The sequence below is a fragment of the Plectropomus leopardus genome, chromosome 9 (genome assembly GCF_026936395.1).
Source record: "Plectropomus leopardus strain MGB_pleo_1.0 chromosome 9, ASM2693639v1, whole genome shotgun sequence".
Lineage (NCBI taxonomy): Eukaryota > Metazoa > Chordata > Actinopteri > Perciformes > Serranidae > Plectropomus > Plectropomus leopardus.
In genome coordinates this window covers 17,556,888-17,577,308 of record NC_142184.1, presented here as the reverse complement: position 1 = coordinate 17,577,308, position 20,421 = coordinate 17,556,888, and the positions used below count along the sequence as shown (strand labels likewise).

The 20,421-nt window shown below is 42.5% G+C and overlaps 1 protein-coding gene across 4 annotated transcripts in view; it reads right to left on the bottom strand.

Annotated features, from left to right (window-relative positions):
* Positions 1-343: 343 nt before the first annotated feature.
* Positions 344-20,421, bottom strand: part of LOC121946446 (ERC protein 2) — a 191,855-nt gene continuing 171,777 nt past the window's right edge. For all 4 annotated transcript variants that reach the window (XM_088082112.1, XM_088082109.1, XM_088082111.1 and 1 more), the window contains one exon: positions 344-1,736. The gene's annotated coding sequence lies outside the window, so the exon portion shown is untranslated. The remainder of the gene's footprint in view (positions 1,737-20,421) is intronic.

Below are 20,421 nucleotides of genomic sequence, written 5' to 3'. Positions count from 1 at the left end.
GATCCCTCACCATGCCTCACCACCCCTCCCTCTCTCCTCCGCCCCCCCGCGTTCCCCTAGGAAGAAAACTGGGCAACATCTGGCTGAGTTTATGAGAGAGAGAGACAGAGAGAGAGAGAGAGAAAGAGGGAGAGAGAGAGAAAGAGAGAGAGAGAATTGGTAGACCATGAAAACTGGGGAGAATTCTTTCTTGGGCAGTGCAAGAGTCTATTGTTGTAGTTGCCATTAGTGGCGGTGAAACTTTAATCTTGTGAAAATACCCATTGTTGCACTCAATTTTACCAATAACACTGTCAATGTCAATGTTCACATTATTGTCTTTCTGATAAAACACATGTTGCAGTTCTTGTGAAAACAACTTTTATTCAAACAACAGAGACAAGCTGACCACTGCAAAACACTGTGGAACGAGTCAAGGGTGAATACTGTTACCCCCTTCCGAAAACTTTCACAGTCATCACAATCATGAGAGCAGCATGAAACCACACACACATGCACACACACACTGTACAAAAACTGTACATGTTAGATCAGGGCCAAAATGGAAACATTGTTATATTGTTGAATCAAAACACAGTACTGTACATTATCATTGATCTCCAGTACAGTGAAAAAAGTCATGACACAGTGCTTTAAGATGCAAGTCACTTCATTATAAACAGATTCTCCACTCAGATTCACAGGATCAACAAAAAGACAACAAAATAATGCATGGCTCTTCGGCAGAATAAGTCACACACAGCTGTTAAAACTTTAAAAAAAAGAAGAAGAAGAACAGTGGCACTCAAAACAGTTTTGGATGTAGAAAAGCTAACAGAACATGATATTGGTTCATTAAACAAACGCACAGCAGGCTAAAAGAACACAAGGAGAAATGTATAAACAGACTGTTCTTACGGTACACTGGCTGATTTGAGCTCAGCCACGTCTCGTTCCCTGTTAAAGAGGGTCCTAATTTGTAGAGAAGGTGTAAGATGATGCTCAAACTGTTTTTGTGGGGGCATCTTTTAGCCTAAATTAGCCTTTTCTTGTTGATCTCTCAGCAGGAAGTGGGAGACAGTGAAAGACATGAGTAACTAGGGCGGCTCACTGGGTAGTCCAAATGATTCAGTCCCATTTCAGTAATTTGTTTCAGCAGACAGGATTGTCTCCTTTGGCACGGTACATTGAGAAGGTCTCTGTGGATTGTGGATTTTGAGGTCCATGTTGTTATATTTACAAAAGTCTGATATTTAGCTGCAGAAGTAAACACATTCATGCCATGATAAACCAGTCCGGGATTGGCATGGGTTTACGGCTGGTTCCACTGGCTCAGCTTTGCCACACCAGTAGTCGACAGTGGTGGAGTGATTGTCGGTTGATGTGGAGCCAGAACTCTGTAGCACCGCAGTACTGTAAAGTGAATCCAGCTCCCAGTCTATTGAAAACAGCTAGGGAAATGAAGGCAGTGGACCGCTTGCCAATTCCTTGAAGCTCCACACTGATGACTGATGGTCCTGTGAGGGACATTCACCCACCCTCCCTGGGCCACTGAATTTATTCGAAAAGGTGACATTCATCAGTAAGAAGAATTTCTGACTGGCTTAGCGCTGAGCTTGTCCACAATACGCTGACTTCCCAGGGTATCTGTTTATAAGTATGTCTGATGGTCTCAGTGTTGGAGGGCATGGGCCGGTTCAGTGTACATGCTTGCAGTTGAAGCTCTTGAACCTCTTGGTACCTGGCTCTACAAACAGCTGTTAAGAGAAACATTCGGAAAGAATAATCAGCCTGAGAAGTCAACCACTAAGAATGAAAAACAAAAATCCACACAGGGATACGAAGATGCATCATCTAACCAAGGAACTTAGCTTGTTTTTAAGTTGTCTCTCCTAAAAAGGTTACATCATACAATTGAATTGCCTTGTAATGGACAAAGAGAACTCAAGACACTCAGGTCCAGTGTAGATATTTAGTTTTTCCTTAGCTTTAGGTTTACCATTTTCCTCCTCTGACTGTCTGGCGAGCCTCCAGAGGTCCTTAAGAATGCTCTAAATGCAGCTGGAAGCAGCCCAAATATCAAGTGCTCATTAATAAAGAAAAAAAAAAACTCGATTGGAATGTGTCTGTTATTCAGGCCACACAGCAGTCAACAACAGCTCACTTCTTCTTAAGGGGTAGGTTGTGAAAAAAAGAAAAGAAACAATGATGTATGTCTAGCTCGCTGGGGGCGCCTCATTGGCTGAGCAAACAGGCCCCAAAATAACTACCAATCACTGAAGATCTTATCATCAGTCACTCAGAGAGTGCATAGTGACAGAGCTTTAAAACTTTGTTTGTTGGAGATGTTCACAGGTAGAGTTGGGGAAAATGTTGTGATAGAGATAATTTGACCTGGGTACCCCCAAATCTTGATGGCAAGGGAATTGAAATATTATTGTAATATTTTTAGTAGTATCTGATGTTAGTGAGTTGTGTATAAAGAGGAATGTCAACTTGTATGGAATGTGTCCAGTTCTGCTGGGCTGCTCACACTCTTCCTGTCTACCTCTGATTGGCTGCCAGGCAGAGAAGGACCATCCATTACAGCCAGGAGTAAATAAACATGCACAGCAATTAAAGTGCCATCATTTGTTATGCAACACAGGGTGCGTGTGTGTGTATACATAAACCTGCTTCCATGTAAGTGTGACCCAAATGTGTGGATGCGCATATACATGCTGGTGTGCATGAATTTGTGCATGTGCGCTGGACGCCATTCTCAGGTTTCTTCGCCGTCGTCTGCACTTAAATTAATGATTTGGGGGCTAGAGAATCAACAAATGTGGCCCCCGGCAGGGCATAATGGAGAGCACGAGCTGCCCGTGGATGTGTTTGAAGACCGCTCCTCTTTCTTCTCTGTCAACACCTCACTACTTCCACACAACAGATGCATTCACTATACAAACTCACGTGTGACGCCTGTGTTCATGTTGTTAATGAGGAAGTGTGTGTCGCTATGTGGTCATGAATGTGTGTACGCTTATCGGCCTGTGATTATTTTACATGTCAGCATGTTGTGACAGAGTGTTAAAATCAAATGGAATTTTATGTTCATGAGTTGTGCATTTGTAGTCATGATTATGCCCGCTTTAGAAACATGTGACAAAGCAAAGCATATTATATCAGCCAGGAAAGCCACAACCATGCTCCGGATAATTTAGTGAGCTCAAATGGCTCTGACAGGCTGCTTAAAGCCTTTTCAGCCCAAAGGTCATTGTCCACAATTTTCTGCATCATCAGCTGCTAAAGGCAGAAAAAAGCCAGCTACACATATATTGCACAGCACTAAGAGAACATTTTAATAACTTGTACATTCTTGTTTTTCTCAGTATAAACTCCAGCTGGGCAAGGTCACACTTATCCCTATTTTTATCAAAAGTAAATTTGATATTAGTAAAATATGATTAAAAACTAGAATTACCACGTTGAGGCTGTATGGCTACACGAACCAGTCAAGTCACAGTTATAGTTTAGTTGGAGGAAAGCAGCCCTGGAGGAAAAGGTAGGGCTAAAGGTGCTGTAGGATGAGCTCAAACAAAGGCTTGCAAAGCTCCGCCGAGCAGAAAGGATAAGGAGGCGGAGAAAAAAGAAGGAGAAGGAAAGAAGAGACTTCTTCAAGGACCAATTCAGGTTTGCCCACCATCTGCTGGATGAAAAGAGAAGTGGCAAGCTAGTCATCTTCAAAGAAGAGTTGGAGCAGTACATCAAGGTCCAATACGCAGATATAGCCAAAGACACACCACTTGGCTCACTGGTGTATGTACCACGCCCAGCACCACCAAGTACCCTCTTTAATACCTCCCCTCCAAGATTGAGTGAAATCCGAGAGGTCATCAAAAGGACCAGATTAGCCTTAGCGCCAGGACCGAATGGAATCCCCTACAAGCTGTATAAGAACTGCCCCCAAGTGGTAAAAATCATTTGGAAACTCATAAGGGTTGCATGGAAGAACCAAACAATACTACTTGAGTGGCAAAAGGCAGTCGGGGTATTCATTCCCAAAGAGTAAAATTCCGCCACCATCAGCCAGTTCAGGAGCATTGCTTTGTTGAATGTGGAAGGGAAGACTTTCTTCTCAGTCCTAGCAAGAAGGATGACCAGCTTCCTCAAGGGTAAGGGGTTCATCGATACTAGCTTCCAAAAAGCCGGGCTCCCAGGCTTTCCAGGATGCACTGAGCATTCATCCATGATCTTGGAGCAGATACAACATGCAAAAAGAGAGAGGAGTGATCTACATGTGGTTTGGCTCAACTTGGCAAATGCTTACAGCTCCATGCCACATAAGCTAGTCAATTTCGCATTCGAGTTCTTCCATGTTCCACCGTGCATCATCAACATCATAACCAAGTACTACAGCAACCTCCACATGTGCTTTACCCTGGAAGGTTTGACAACAAGGTGGCAGCCACTGGAAGGTGGCATAGCCATGGGCTGTTCGATATCCCCAATACTCTTTGTTACCACTTTTGAGATCATCCTGATTGGAGCCAGGCAATCAGTCAGAGGTCTGATGTTACCGTCTGGTGAAAGACTTCCTGCTCTGAGGAGCTATATGGATGATGTCACAACCATTCTGCAGACACCTCCGTGCACAGCAAGACTCCTCAAGTGCCTGGATGAACTTATACTGTGGGCGAGGATGAAGATCAACCCCTCAAAGTCCGAAGGAAAAGACAGAGAAATGACAGCGCAGTGTTCACAGTGGGATGAGAGAAAATACCATTGCTGGCGGATCATCCAATCCGAAGCATCGGAAGGCAGTATTCATCAGAGCTCTCAGATAGACAAATGGGGAGTTTTGTAAAGAAGCAGCTGGCAGACGGGCTTACAAGAATAGATAGCAGCCAGCTCCCTAAAAAGCTAGAGCTGTGGTGCTACCAGTTCACACCCTATCAGCGAATAATGTGGCCTCTGAAGGTGTGCGAAATCTCATAGTCATTGGCCAGCAAGATGGATGGCATCTCCAACACCTATTTCAGGAAGTGGTCCCTTGCTGTTTTTCAGATGCAGGCCTCTTTGACAGAAATATTCTTCAGCCTCCCCTGATGTCCATAAGGCTCGGATACAGGCAGGAGAAAACCCATCTTGCAGTTGAGCTGAGGGAATCCAGGAGCCATCTAATAAAGACAGCAGAGGTGGACACCCACACAAGGCATAGGTGGAGGGTGCATGAGGAGGTGGACCAAGCCATCAATAGATTGCAGCACAAAGAGCTTCTGGGGAGAGTCCAAGACAGTCGGGCAAGACTTGGCTGGGGGGGAATCGGTCCAGTTCTGGTCCAAAGCCACAAGGGAGCAGACAAGGAGCATGGACACATGGGAAGATGCCATAAGCAGGGTCCTAAGCTGGGAAGACATCTGGCGGACTCCACAAGTACGCCTCATCTTTCTGATAAGGACAGTCTACGACACCCTTCCCTGTCCTCGAAACCTCTTCCAGTGGTTTGGAAGTGAGGAGTGCCCCCTATGTAGCTTAGCCAACACAGGCCTCCAGCACATTTTTTCAAGGTGCTGGAGGAATGCAGAGTTGGGGTAAACAATTTCCCAGGTCATGATCAGCCACTCGTCCCCTTCATTAAGCCAGGAGAGAGTCAGCAGAAGTCAACTGCAGGAAAACCATCATCTTCTCACACCTGGAAAAGAATGGGAGATGCGCGTTGATCTGGACAAGCAGCTAGTTTTTCCCATCTGAGATCACACAGACAACACTCAGACCAGATGTTGTGATGTGGTCCACATCTGCGAAAAGGATCCTTATCATTGAGTTGAATGTCCCTTGGGAGGAGGGAATCTCAGCATCACATGAAATCAAGAGGCTCAGTTATATCAGATTATATATATCTGGCAGCGGATTAGAGATAGGTTGGGCCACATCCATCCATCCATTCAGTGGAAGTCAGGTCCAGTTGACCTTTTGGATCTAGAATGTCATCACTTCAACATTTTATCCTATTAGACGTTTGTGTGAAATTTAGTCATGATAAGATTATGAATTCTTGAGTAATGACCAAAAACACTTTTGCGAGGTCACAGTGACCTTGTTCTTTTTTGACAATCAATATCTAATATATTCATTCTTCAGTCCAAGTGGACGTTTGTGCCAAATTTGAAGAAATTCTCGAAAGGCCTTCTTTAGATATTGCATTTTGAGAGAATGAGATGGGCACAAGACCAGTGTGACCTTGACCTTTGACAACAAAATTATAGTCTGTTCATCCTTTCGTCTATCTGGACATTTGTGCCAAGAAATTCCCTTGAGGTGTTCTTGAGGTATTGTGTGCACAAGAATGAGATGACCATAGTAACAGGGAACTTTGATCTGTGACTTCTAAAATAAAATAAAATATAATCAGTTTATCCTTGTATCCAAGTGGACGTTTGTGCCAAATTTAAAGAAATTTCCTCATGGCGTTCCTGAGGTATCATGTTCAAGAGAATGGGACAGACAATCCAAAAACAACTATTGCTGGCCATGGCTATTGCAGGCACAGAGGTATAACAACTGAATGCACATTTGACACAAAGTGGTAAACACACATGGAGATTCCATTTATCAAACAGACACTGGTAAAGTGCAGCAGTTTGGTGTATAAGCACTGCATGGGTAGGAATGTGACAAATTGCACTGTAACATCCAAACCGTGACCTGAATCTTCACTGGAAAGGCTACTGATAAAACTGAAACATTAACACTTGACACTCACTCCAACAGATCAGACATAACCCTCCCATTATCATATTGAGCCTCTTCACTGAAAGTAGGTTTAGTAAGGGGGGAAAGGGCACATTTGCTAATGGTTTTATACACACACATGTGAACATACATATTTCTATGTCTCTTCTGAGGCTCGGTTTAGATCTTACTTGGCTGTACATGCTTTTAAATCAAAAATTGGTGCCATTTCTATGCATACCTTCAAATATAATTTCCCTCTCCTCTTCGCAGCACTCAGTCATCATCTCCCTCTAACTCCAATCAGCCATTCCTATCTTCTACTCCCTGCGTAACCCTCATCCTCCTCCCCACTCCTCTACTCTCTCAGCGTGCTTGATGGTGGGATCAGACGGGGTGAAAACTTTCTCATATTAATACTGCTTCAGCCTGCGTCTGGAGACAGGAATATGATTGACTTATCCAAATCTACAAATGCCCACTGAAGAAACAGAGGTGCAGTTGAGGTGAAAACCTGTTTCTCTTGCCTGATGCCCCTGTGTTAATTAAACAATGTTCATTTTGTCAGTATTGTGTGTCTACATACACAACATACCAGGTCAAACTCCTTGTAAGTGGATAGGTAATTCAAATGAGGCTGTAAGGTGTCTATTTTGTTAGTCTAACTGTATTTCTCCAAAGCCTGTACTCGTCTGACGTTATGTCCGAGTGTCTGTCTTTGTCCTGAGGATTGGGTATCAGGCCAGAGAGTCTGGATGTGAGTGGCTGAACCCCTTCTGGTCTTTAAGTGCTACTAATATAAACTGCCTGTTAAATGGATCCTTACAGAGTTTTGGGACCACCAGTGTTAAAGTGCTGCTCTTTCACTTGGAATTACGCTGTGGTTAGTGTCCTTTCACTCGTACAGAAAAAAAAGAGAAACACACCAAATTCAATTACCAGTACAAAGATTTGTTCCCCACCCCCCATACCTCCACCTCACCAAGAACAGAAATGTAAAACAACCAATTGATGCAACATTGGGGTGAAATACAGAAAGAGAGAAGTAACAATTAGCTGACTCTCTCACTGCTCTGTCAACATAGTCGTGCAAATGTTTTTGTTGAGATACTTTGATAATACAGGATGTTTGAAACATGAAATTATCTGCGTGCCCACAGATGATATCATGTTTATGATTGGATGACCTACTTAACCTGGGAAAAAAAGGTCAGAAGAGAATCACTTTTGACAAAATGCCTCACAAGGAATGACCAAAACCCTAAAAACAAATCACTGCTCTTATCATATGTCTGATTTATTGAATGCAGAGCGAGTTACAACCTCTGAGGTTGAAAAATTAAGCCAATGCATTAATTGCCAAAAACTGCAGTTTCCCAAATGGTCACTTGAGGCTGGCTCCAAGACAGGGTCAATCCTCATAGAGCCCAATGTTAAAATGCTGGATTTTACAGCAGAAATAAACACGTTTACAGCCTAATATAAAAAATGGTTTTGGTCTCAATAGCTAGATTCAACTTACATGACAACTGTAAGGGGGCCTAATTTATTTATTTATTTTTAATAAGTCAGTCATTTGCATTTTATCAAGGCCCAAAGTCACACATATTTAATGGAAAGACTGCTTGAGTGATAGGCTGTTTACAAATTGTTGCTAGTCAAGTCAAGTCAATTTTATTTATAGAGCCCATTATCACAAAACATGGTTTGCCTCAGAGGGCTTTATAGTGTACGATATCCCTCTGCCCTTCAACCCTCACATCACCCAAGGAAAAACTCCTGAAAAAGAACCCCTGTAATGGGGGAAAAAAAGAAGAAACCTCAGGAAGAGCGCCAGTGGATGCTACCAGTCACTATAGTCCATGAGTCAGACCCCCCCCCTCGCTCCTCCACAGCTCCAACCTCTAGTCCAAACATGGTCACTTCTGGCCCCAAAAAAATATAAGATGGCAAAGCGGAAATGCCAAACTCCAAGCCTCAAAATGACAGTCCATAAACCAGTGGGGATGTCATGGTAGCTATGTCCATTTCAGTCTGTGGTTAAACCCCATAGACACTTAAATGTGTTAAAATGCACAACTTTACAGCAGAAATGAACAAGTTTATTTATATCTGCAAGACGTTGTTACAGTCCATGAGTCAGATCCACCCCTCGCTCCTACACAACTTTACCATTTTGTCCAAATACTGTTACCTCTGGCCCCCCAAAAAACATGATGGCGGCACATGAATTGCCGAACTTGATTGGTTGCTACGCCCATTATTTTATACACTCTACAATGCAGAGCCTATGGTGTAATGGAAAGTCAACATGCTCATTAGTGGAACAAAGAAATCATACAGCATCCCTCAGTGTCTCTTCAGTGTCTAAGGTAATAACAATAAATATCTGGCAATAAACAGCACCTAAATTTTGTTCCATCTCCAATTCATTGATCTGAGGTCACAAATTCCAATGAGCTAGATTACATATTACATGGATTAAAATAAAACATGTGTTCACATTCAGTCAATCTGAAACCACAGTTCTTTAGAAGCCTTAAAAATATGGCCTTCATCAAGCCACCCCAGGAAGAGAGAACATCTCCTCAGCAACAATTGCTTCAAGAGCTTGCCCTTTCTTCCCTATATTTCTCCCTTTTCCCTCCCACTTTCTTTTTTTTGCCTGACTTTTACAACTTCCTCCTGGTTGGGACTGTAGCTCTAACCCAAACAAAACTCCATTTTTTAGTTATTGGCCCTCATGGCATGTAATGGAGAATCAAGCTAATTATCCCTACAGCTGTTTTCACTTGCTTTTTATGTAAGCAATACCTGGCTGATCCAGAGAGCAACAGTGAGGCCCTTCTTAGCGCTCCAGGCCTCCAGGCCGGCTGGAATTAGAGAGCAAAATGCCAGGTTTCCCCCTCCCTGCTGCCCGTGTGTACCCCTGCACCCATCTCCCTGCACACAACCCCCAGCCCAACGCAACCCCTGCACACCCAAATCTTCCATCTCCTCTCCGTCATACACCTCTCAAAACTCCCTCCTTTGATGTTCAACAAAGCTGCTCTTCATTTTAGATCTGTATGACAAGCATTCATTTTCTTCCACTGATGGTCTCTGGCAATTAATGAAGGAGGTGAGCTCGGGTGTGGCTCGGATTAACTGTCTCCTGCTGTCATATGACTAGAAAGAGAGAGAGAGTGCAAAAAAAAAGAAGAGGGGGGTAAAGAGTGAAAGAAAACAATCCCTCACAGGCTAATTACATAATTTCCTTCATATGAGCAAACACATGCTGGGTGAAAGCAAGTGTGAGCAAGCCTCACAGATGCCAGGCCAAGAGGTGCTGAGCAGACCTACTAACACAGTCTGCAACTGCTCTCTGCAATGGACAGCCTACGCCACAAGGGCACCAATCCAGATCTCAGAGGCAGCATTATCTGCACTGTTTATAGCTTTTTGTGGGATTCATATCCAAATTCTTATTGATCCTCCCTCCTCCAGCAATCTCAGGGTAGAATGACTCTGCGCAGATAAACAATTGCTGGTGTAATGTTTCCCTCATTACAGTTCATTCCTCTCTGCAGCCAGAAATCTGTTCAGTGCAAACACCACTAGGTGGAGTTGACTGTTGATGAAAAAAAAATCTCATGTATCAAACTCATTAAACTCCCATGGAGAGACAGCGTGCATCTGTAAGTGAGTCAGACACCGTGCATGCTTCACATGTGCCATTTCAGAGCTTTTCTTCCTGTTTAAACATCGTTTCACTAGCGCACACTGTCTCCCTTTCCTTCATTTGCCTCCTTAAACTGACATCTGGTTTGAAATTAACAGAGGCAGAGATAGACAGAGACAGAGGGGGACACTGGTAGCAATTTTAAAACTTATATTATTTCAGCTAAATTATAGTAACAAATGTGCCAGCAACAACAACCAAAAGAGCAATCCCTCTCTTGAACTTTCCCTCTCCCTCCTTTTTGGTCTCTAATCCTGTGAGGAATGATGGAGGGCTCTGTGGAATGGTGATGAGTTTCCCGAGTCCAGCCAAGGTGTGCCAATGTACAAATGATACGGGCGGAATCTGCAGGACCTGCTCCTAATGTGAAGGTTGTTTTGACATATTTTGTGCACGCAGACACAAGAACCCCTGCACACACAATCACACAAACACATGCACGAATGCTTGCTATAAAAGGTAGTGCATGTATCTATATATTCATGCACACCAGCATCAGAGAGGGAGTTTAAAAAAGGATTATTGTTGGGGCATCTTCAAATATTCATTCATCACTTGGGGCGAGAAAGAAACTATGTTCATAAAAGTGAAAAATGTTCAAGCAGGTCTAAAACACAGGTTTGCGCAACAACAATAAAAGGTGTATGGAATTCTTTCTGCTCCCAAATTCCTCCCCTACTCTGTCTCTCTTGATCTGTCTCCTTTAGCGCTCAGAAGTTCCTCTCAGACTAATCTCACTCATTTAGTCCAAGATTTTTTTTCACTTTATCACAGGATTCTTTCTCTTTTCCTCTCCCGCTCTGAGCACAGTATGAGTGGCAGTGTTTATGTTTTTGGGAGAAATGTCAAGAGCTCTACTGTGGGCCAGCTGTCTCAAAGTCTGCCTGTGAGTGCCTGTATGGCTGCATATACAACCCACTATTGCACCTTTTTTTTAATTTTTTTTTTTAACAGATGAATTACTTGGGGGACCCTGGTGAGTTTATGTCCCATAACAACACCTTGACTAGGAGCTGCACCTTGAAGTGCAGCAGCGACGGCACATCAGAATCCAGGCCGAACAGCCCTGAACGTGCCTGCATTCTGACACCAGCGCAGGCCCAGCCGGGCAGGGGAGACAAGTGAAACCCGAGCCCACTTTAAAGCACCTTCATCAGGTAGGAGATCAGGGGAGGCCTCCATGCTCTCAGTGTCTGCGGGGGTCCGGGCCTCTGAGGCCCTATCTCACCTCCATCTGGAAAGAGAATCTGAGGGCAGTCAGATGGTTCGATAAGAGGCCGTGCCGACTGACATGGTAACAGCCTCTCACCCCCATTCGCAAAAAGCGGAGTGGATGCAAGTCTAGCTGCGGTGCACTCTCATGCGGGTTAAGGGAGGGAGGGTGGAAACCTAGGTGTGTGGGGGGGTGTGGGTGGGTGCATGGTGGCATTCTTTCGCTTCGTGGGTTTCACCCAGTACCTTGAAATGTGTGTCGAGATGCTCCTCTTACAGAAACAAGTTTAGATGCTGCATTCAAATGGAGTTGTGTTTACCGTGCTCATGACAAGAATCCATATGAACACCCCATATGAACATGCTCTGAGTTCACAAGTGCGTTGTGTTTGCTGATGTTTTCAAAAATGCCGCAGCACATGGACGTAAATTTTTCAGAAAATGGTAAGTTGACATACTGTAATTTTATTCATATAGAGTTGTTCTTCATAATTTTACAATATTTCAAAGGAAAATGTAAATATTACGAGCAACATCATGTTTTTCCTCTGTCATTATAACTTTGCATTTACTGCTGGCCAACTTGCTAGCATTCTTACAAATTAGCCTAAGTGGTTTCTAGACAATAGACTGTAAAAGTTATGGACGCAGGTACAGAGACATCACCCACAGCTTCGTGGACTTGTGTTTTGAAGCTCGCCATCTTTGCTTACCGGAGCCAGAAGTGAGCATATTTGGGCAAGAGGCTGGCCCTGTGGACGATCGAGGAGTGGATCTGACTGAGAAGCTGAGGACACTATTGATGGAAGCCTGTCACTCAAAGTGGCATACATTTAATTATGTGTAACTTTAAGCCTAAAAAAACTGTTAGGTTATTCCCCAGGGTAACAGTGTGACTTACATATAAATTCACACATGTAGAGTAATGAAAAGGAAAATTAGCGATAGAGACCAAAGTGTTTTGTCTCAGGCTGTAAATATGTTTATTTCTGCTGTAAAGTTGTGCATTTTAACATAGAGGTCTATGGAGATTAACTGGCCTTCCGAGCCAGCCTTAAGTGGTTATTCAAAGAACTTCAGTTTTGGGCACTTTTGTGTTGGCTTCATTTTTCAGGCTCAGCTGCCATTTGTTCTAGATGCAGACAGTAGTGTCCATGTAGCCATTGCCTTGGAGTAGTTCTCTCACAACTTTACCACTTGAATGTCAAGCATTGTGCGTGCTATAACCATGATCTCACGAGTTCCATTTGAAGGCAGCAATAGTGTAACAGTGTGCATACATCAAACTCTTCTTTCGTGCTTTTATTGCTTTTTGTGTATTGAGAAACTACACACACAAATGTGGGGAAAAACATGACAGACATTCATATTTTAGTTTTATAAGGGAGGAAAGTTTCCATTGCGGAGATACAGTGTGGCCTGGAGTGAAGACCTTATTTCTGAAAGATGGAAAAGAAGGACAGAGAGCCAGAGAAATGGTGAAACGCATACTTTGCACAGTCATGTTACAAATATATATCTTCATTCACCATAAGTCTCTCTTACCTAGTATCTTCCCTTCCACCTTTTCATATTTGAGTTTTTGTATATGCACATTAAAAAATACTGCCACACTCATGTGAGGAGTCACCCCTCTATTGTTTTCTAGGGTGCTATTAATGCTTCACCCTCCTCTTGATGTCTTCTCAAGATGAGACCAACTCCACTGACCCGTCAGTCGTCACTTCTGACCCAACTAGTTGCTTCCTCTCTCTTTCTGCCCACAGACTCAGTCTCTCCATCTGTTCTTTATTGTCTATAGCTCACTTCCTTCTCTTAACCGATGTGCCCTTCCACCATACCAGGCTGCAGACACAGAAACATCTTTTTTTTCCTGATGTGTTTCTACAGTATAAATCTTGTTTCCTAAAAGCTAAGACTAAACAAAAACACACACTTGACAGAATACAGACAACAAAAAACCCTGAGAGTTGTAACACACATTAACAAGAAACGGCGGATTACTGAGCTTCATTTGGGTCTTTTAGACATGAGGCTGATATGCAAGCATACGAGGTAGTAAAGTCTCTCTCTCTGTATGTGTGTGTGTGTGTGTGTGTGTGTGTGAGAGAGGTGTGTGCTTGCTATAAATGGGCACAGAGACAATGAAGCAGGAGCTTCGGATTTCACATGGTTTGGTTTGGTCTGGTTTGGTCATCTCAGATCTATTTAGGATCACTTGAACCAGTTAAGCAAATAAATGTGATCCTTCAGATCTCAATCTGCCCTGAAGGAAAAACAGGCTCACCTTTACATAGGTGTGTGTTGGTGCACATATCTGCGCCTGCATGTGGACCTGTGCGTGTTTGCGTATGAATCTGTATCGATGTGTGTGTGTGTGTGTGTGTGTGTGTGTGCAGGACACTTGTGTCAACAAAATGTGATAATAATGTCTATTCAGTAGCTACAAGTATTTGAGGTAGACAAGTTCAGGCTGAGATTTACACAGTCAGCGAAGATCTGTGTTTGGTCATCAAACATTAGACCTGCTGCCCATCCAATGTTAACAATGTGTTCATTTATTCATCCATCCCACTTGGACGAGGGGTTAACTGATTTTGTTTTGTGATTTATTCTCTCTTTTAGCATTTGTGTGCCTCCTCACATCATGGATAAGCACGGCCAAAATGTGTCTACAAGCTGGATCTGAGACAGAGTGGCGAAGTAGAGGTTGATGTCAAGTGGAGTGAGTGTGTTTGTGCTAGCACAGCTGCACTGTGGTGCTTAATGCTATTTAAGTCCGGTCTCAGGAAGAGCCAATCATGTTGTTGGCCGAGTGTGTTTGGTGCTCCTGGGGTCAGTATTGCCCCAGGACATGAGAAACATAGGATATACGCTGTGGATAAATAGGGAGGCTTTCACAATTCCTGGTGGTCTGCTAGTGATCTCTACCTTAGTATGACCTGTGTGTCAGTGTGTGAGAGAAAAAGGGGGGAAGGAACACTTTAAAAAGATGCCAAAAAGCTATTTTTAAAGTTGCTAATTCTGAGCATTACTCTCTCAGGTGAGATGAACTTCAAGAAGCATGTACGTATTAAGAAAAGAGAGGGTAGAAAACACTGATGACTTAATCAGAGTTTAAATGATGATGCAGTTCTAAATTAGATTTCTTAAAAGAATACTTAATCAAAGGACAGCTGATGTGAAATTTATATTTATTTAAAAAGAATACTTCACCCACAAAATGACCATTTGTATATCACTTAGTTAAGCTGTGTTATCTTGAATCCGTGAAGAAAACTTTCTCATACAAGCCTCCATGTAAAATAGTATAGTAACATATGATTTATTAATTGATTGGGGCCCATGTTTATCAGCAAACAGCAAAACTCTATCAAAACATCAGTTTACAAAACAGTATAATCCAAGTCTCATCTATCCAGTCGTACGCACACTACTTCTAAAACACATGCATTTTTACTTGAACCTTACTATTTAAAACTTAACTGAAAGTTAAACTTTTTTGCTGTTGTTGTTTCTGTGAAAATGTGTTTGGGACGCTGAGCACTGGGGACATGAGATTTAGATTATATATACTGCACAAGTTGTGCGAGAGTTTGTAAATGGATGTTTTCATATAGTTTTGCTGTTGTTAAATGTGGTACCAGTCAATCAATAAATCAATATTTTTGCTGTTTTCTATAGAGGCATATGGAATTCAAAGTAACACAGCATGACTAACTGCTTCACTAACTGTAATTATGTGGGTGAAATATTCCTTTAAAAAATACATTTCACATCAAACGGACTGTTTTTTGTGTGTCTATGTGTTTGTATGTGCGTGTGTGGTAGGTACACAGGCTGTGGGGTCCCACTGCCAGCAGGCATGTTGTGGGGCAATGAGAGGGCTGGAAAAAAGAGATGATCAGAAAAGAGGCAAAGGGGGATGTTTTTTGGGGAATAACCTAACTTTGCAGCCTCAGGGTGGATAGGGTGTGTGGTGGGGAAATGCGGGTGAGCTAGAGGAAGGGGAAGGAACAGGTTATAGGGGTATCTGATAGGACAGGGAGGCCAGAAACACAGACATGAGTAACCAACAGGGTAGCACTTTATTTGGATAGTCCACCTATGGATAATTTATAGAGTATGTTTAAACTTTTCAACAGCTTATTAGATGGGATTCAACAATTCAGCTGTTTCATTTTATTGTGTAGATCTTAAACAGATGTTCTAAGGAGTATATGTGACAATTCATGAACATACCTACATATTTTCAGAATAATTTAGTCAAACTTGAACTAGTCACTCAACCTTTTGTAGCATAGGTTGAGTAAGTAATTTCAGTTCAACAAAGTTTTTTTTGAGAATGTGTAGTGAATTGCCTCATAATTTATAGATAAACATCTACAGACAAACAAAACGGTGGAGTTGTTGAAGTGTTACAAATAATCTATAAACTATCTGGTGGACTATTCAAATAACACATTGCTAACAGTTAAGAAATCAGCGCCAGTTATGATTCCTGAGACTTCTCTGAACTTTGAAAGGCCTCTGGAGTGCCAAACCCCCAAACATGTAAATTTGTCGCTGTGACTAAAACCACCAACACTCCTTGTGCAGCCATCTTGAACCTTAAACAACCTTTTGGAACGCTCTCTACGACACTGGAAAGACCCTGCCAGTGAAACTTAAAGGGAGATACTGTGGATCATAAATAAGCATCGTATAAAGTGACAGCGGTTTGGCTCGGAGCACAGATAGAGAGTAAATAATCCTCATTAGTTCTGACAAAGCGACTCATAGTTTTGTGATATTTATTGCTGAAACACACTGTACCCATTAAATAAGCACTGATAGAGCCATCCACAGTGACAGAGCTAAGGCTCACTTATAACATTAAGTCTTGCAGTGGGACTAATGCAACAGGTTATGATGCACTGGCCAGGCAAACACTCTTTGTTATGATAGCTGAGGATGATGTAGAGTGGAGTTGAGACTGTAATGTATGTAAACCTGTCCTCACTCTGTTTGTGAAAGTCTGTGATGTGGAATATTTATTGTGCTGGCTAAGTTAGGGAACACTTCTCAACTCTGGTTCATTGAACCCAGATAACTAAAACCAATGACGTGCTGCTCCAGACATCTTATTGATATTAGGACAGAAACATAGTCGCTGAAAATTCCCACTAAAAGGACCCGTGAGTCTGCGCAGACTTCTAGAAACTCATAAATTTTGAAATGTTGGTATGTGTGTTTGTGTGTGAGGGGGAAGTTGTTCCACTTTTGTCTGGGTGGTGCTGGGAATAGTATCGGCTTAAGGCTGAAAGAATTCAGGCCTCCCAAGCAAGGTCATGTGCTGATGTTTAGTAGGAGCTTTCTCAGGTCACAGACTATGATTTTCAACCATCACTCACATTACCACACATCTTTGAGTAGTTCTGTTTAACTGGCATACCCCACATCTCTCCCCAAGTTTTCTGTAATGACAGGTGACAGCCGTCTCAGTCTACTTGCCTAGTTGAGGGAGAAGTCAAGCCGAATAGCTGCTAGACATAAAATGGACTTTGCAGAGTCTATTTTGTAGCCTATAAATTTTAGGTAAGGTAACTCGGCAAATATTGGTGACATAGTTTTAGATTTAGATTTAACTTAAAAATGTCTAATATGTAATTCATGTAAAGCACTTTCAGAGCCAATTGTATTTCTGCATTTAAAAAAAGATTTAGAAAAATCTACAGAAATGTGAGTTGATGGTTTTGGACCGATTCTTGCTTTTAATTTTCTTTAACACATAAAAATTTGAGGCCAAAGCAGATAATAAGAGACAACTATTATGATGTCAAAGCAGTTTGGTAGCGTACTCAAACCTTGAAGGATATGTCTGTCTTAAAACAAGACTGGCTCAAATCTAAGTATATGGCTTGATTGTGTATGAAATGCTACAGAGGTTTCAATTTGAAACATAAAGTGGCAGCATTACTAGTCAGTCACTAGTCCTTACTCTTTGCAAAAGTGCATTTCAAAGTTCAGCTGAAACTTATATGATGCTTCAGTAGTCTGAGTTACAAAAGTCAAGTGGTTCTTTTCAGCGGTGTAGTGGTACTTGATGTGGTGTACTAATGGGTAGATGAGTAAGTTACTGAGGAGGATGTGGGTATACTCTCCTATTGCAATGACCTTTTGGCTGATAGGTGGATATGGTGTAAACGACCAGGAAAAGAGGTGAGTACACCTCGTATGCCTGTGTATGCCCTCTACTACACTATACCAAAACCATTTTTTTTAATGAATGATTACAGCAAGCATAACCTGTGTCAGTGTTCATAAGTGCACCTGACAAATGTTTAAAGACAGACTTGAAAAATTGCAAACCTATCCTTTAAGAATGTGTATTGAATGAGGTGCAATAGCTATGCAGGAGGATGTTTCTATGGTTACATAAGCCAGCTGAGTGGTAAATGTGCCCGGCGGTGGTTAAGCAAACAGAGATTGCTCCCTGAGGTGCCCTGGTCTCGCTATACCTGCTGCTTAGCTTGGCATCCCCTCTGCTGCACACTGTATAGTAAAGCTCTGCAGCACAGTTCTGATTTCTACTTTCTCGATCTCAGACTAACTCTGCAATAAATAAAACCATCTCTCTCACCCGCCCCTTCGACTCAGCTCCTTCTGTTGTCGTCCTTTAAAGTCTGCAGAACGGACCATTTAACTCACCACAATAAATTAGCATCAGCCCCTGTAACTGCCAGTACACATGTGTACAGTGTTTGCGTTACAAGGGTAGTGTTTCACAGGGATAATTGCATTGTGCCTCGTCCCACCTGGGTTCTCACACATGTTCAACAGCTCAGACAGACACACCCAACCTAACACTTTAACATCAGACTGTCAGAGCACAGAAGAAAGAAGGGAAGACAGAGAGGGGTCCACAGACTTTGTGCTTCCATCATCTCTTGTTCTAGAGTTACAGAGAGACAGTCTGTGGTGCTATTTCTCACATACATGAAATACTCACACAATCCTGAATGGTAACAAACATGCAACAGTAAAAGAAATGTCATGTGCATCAATGAATCAGGTCCAAAGTTTCTTCCTAGAAGACTGGATAGCTGTCCTGTTTCATTCCATACCTACCTCTGCACATCTGTTCTTAGCTAACAGCATGGGTAACCTTGGCTTTGACTGCAGGACTCAGTGGCTTTCTGACTCCAGCTACGACTCAATGCAACAGCTACTGCAGTAAATATTAAAGAAAATCCCCTCCAATTTAAGATTTATGTACACTTACAAGCACATTCATAGCACATGTAAAAAGGCAGCAAATGACAAAGACAGAACAAGACAAGCAGAATAAGAGAGAGAGAGAGAGAGAGAAAGAACAAGAGACAGCGAGACAGAAACAAGTAGTGATGTTTAAAAAAATGAGTGTAATAACAGTGGTTAAGGCCTGCTCTTTCATTGAGTAAATCTGGCCGGGGCTATTTCACACCGTAGGAATCTCCTGTCGACAAGATCAAAGGCTTGCATAGAGTCAGGGCTCGTACAGAGCACAGAGAACAGGTGATAGCTCCAACACACACAGAGGCATTCACACGTGCATACACGAACCCTCTACCACCAACACATATTTGAACACACAGTGAGATCAGAAAAGCAGAGAGTGACAGCTTCTTTTGTGTCTAGATGAGCCTGTGGGGAAGTCTTACTGAGGAACTACAAGAAAATCATACATCTATCATCTGAGCTTTGAAAACCACTTAAAGAGAGTCAATACAGGCTACACACACACAAACACACACACCAAGTATGCAGCGGGTATGACAAAGTACATTCAGACTTTACAAGTACGAGCGTGACATGTACCATATGAGTAGAACATTGATGAGACTAACACATGTAGAGTGGACATCGAGCTATGAGTGGTATAGGAAGCATGTGAGACTTGAGTGCAGCCTTATGATGGATAGATCTAATATAGAGTGGGCCATATCCAGAGGGGGTGAACATAAGGCTATGTCATCACTGGCCCATCTCTCTCCATACCTTCCATCACTTTTCACTCCCTCCTATAAACAGCAGGATGGGGGGATACTGTAACTCCCACACACAAGGACACGTACAAACATAGACACACAAGGACATACGCACTTGCAACAAAACACACGGGGGATTCAGGCATATGCGTGCACAGATCTACTCATTTAATTGCAGCAGAGTCCAGACATGCACAAAAACGCATGCATGCATATACACAATAACATTTTCACAAAGAGAAATTAATCCCGGGTGGTCTCAGACGCAGCAATGTTTCCACTTGAGAAAGCTCTGGTTTTGAAATCACGCGATCCAGTACATACTGGGTTCAGAATGCATTTGCACACGACACGCGCACACACACACACACACTGTAGAGTGATTTCCATGAAATAAAATAAAGATTAAATAAATGTGTACAGTAGAGCATGGAGACAGAATAAATGACTGCAGGGCTTCTGGTAAACACCACCCTCTCTCTCGTTGCTATCCAGTCCCAGCCCATATCAAGCTAAGATGCTGTATGTTTAACATGGGAAGGTCCCACCTTAAACATGGCCATTACGGCCAATAGCTTTCGCTGTTTTCATAGAATATGAGAAGATTACACAGCATTATGACGGGCCAATTACGTCCTTCACTAAAGCACACCTCTGTACCAACAACTCTCTAATGATGATGGCTTAAACGTTTTCACCAATAGAGCCCTTTCAGCTGCCCTGGCAGTCACACACAAACATACTCTGCTGGTATAGTTAAATACACACACACATACATAGCCCCAG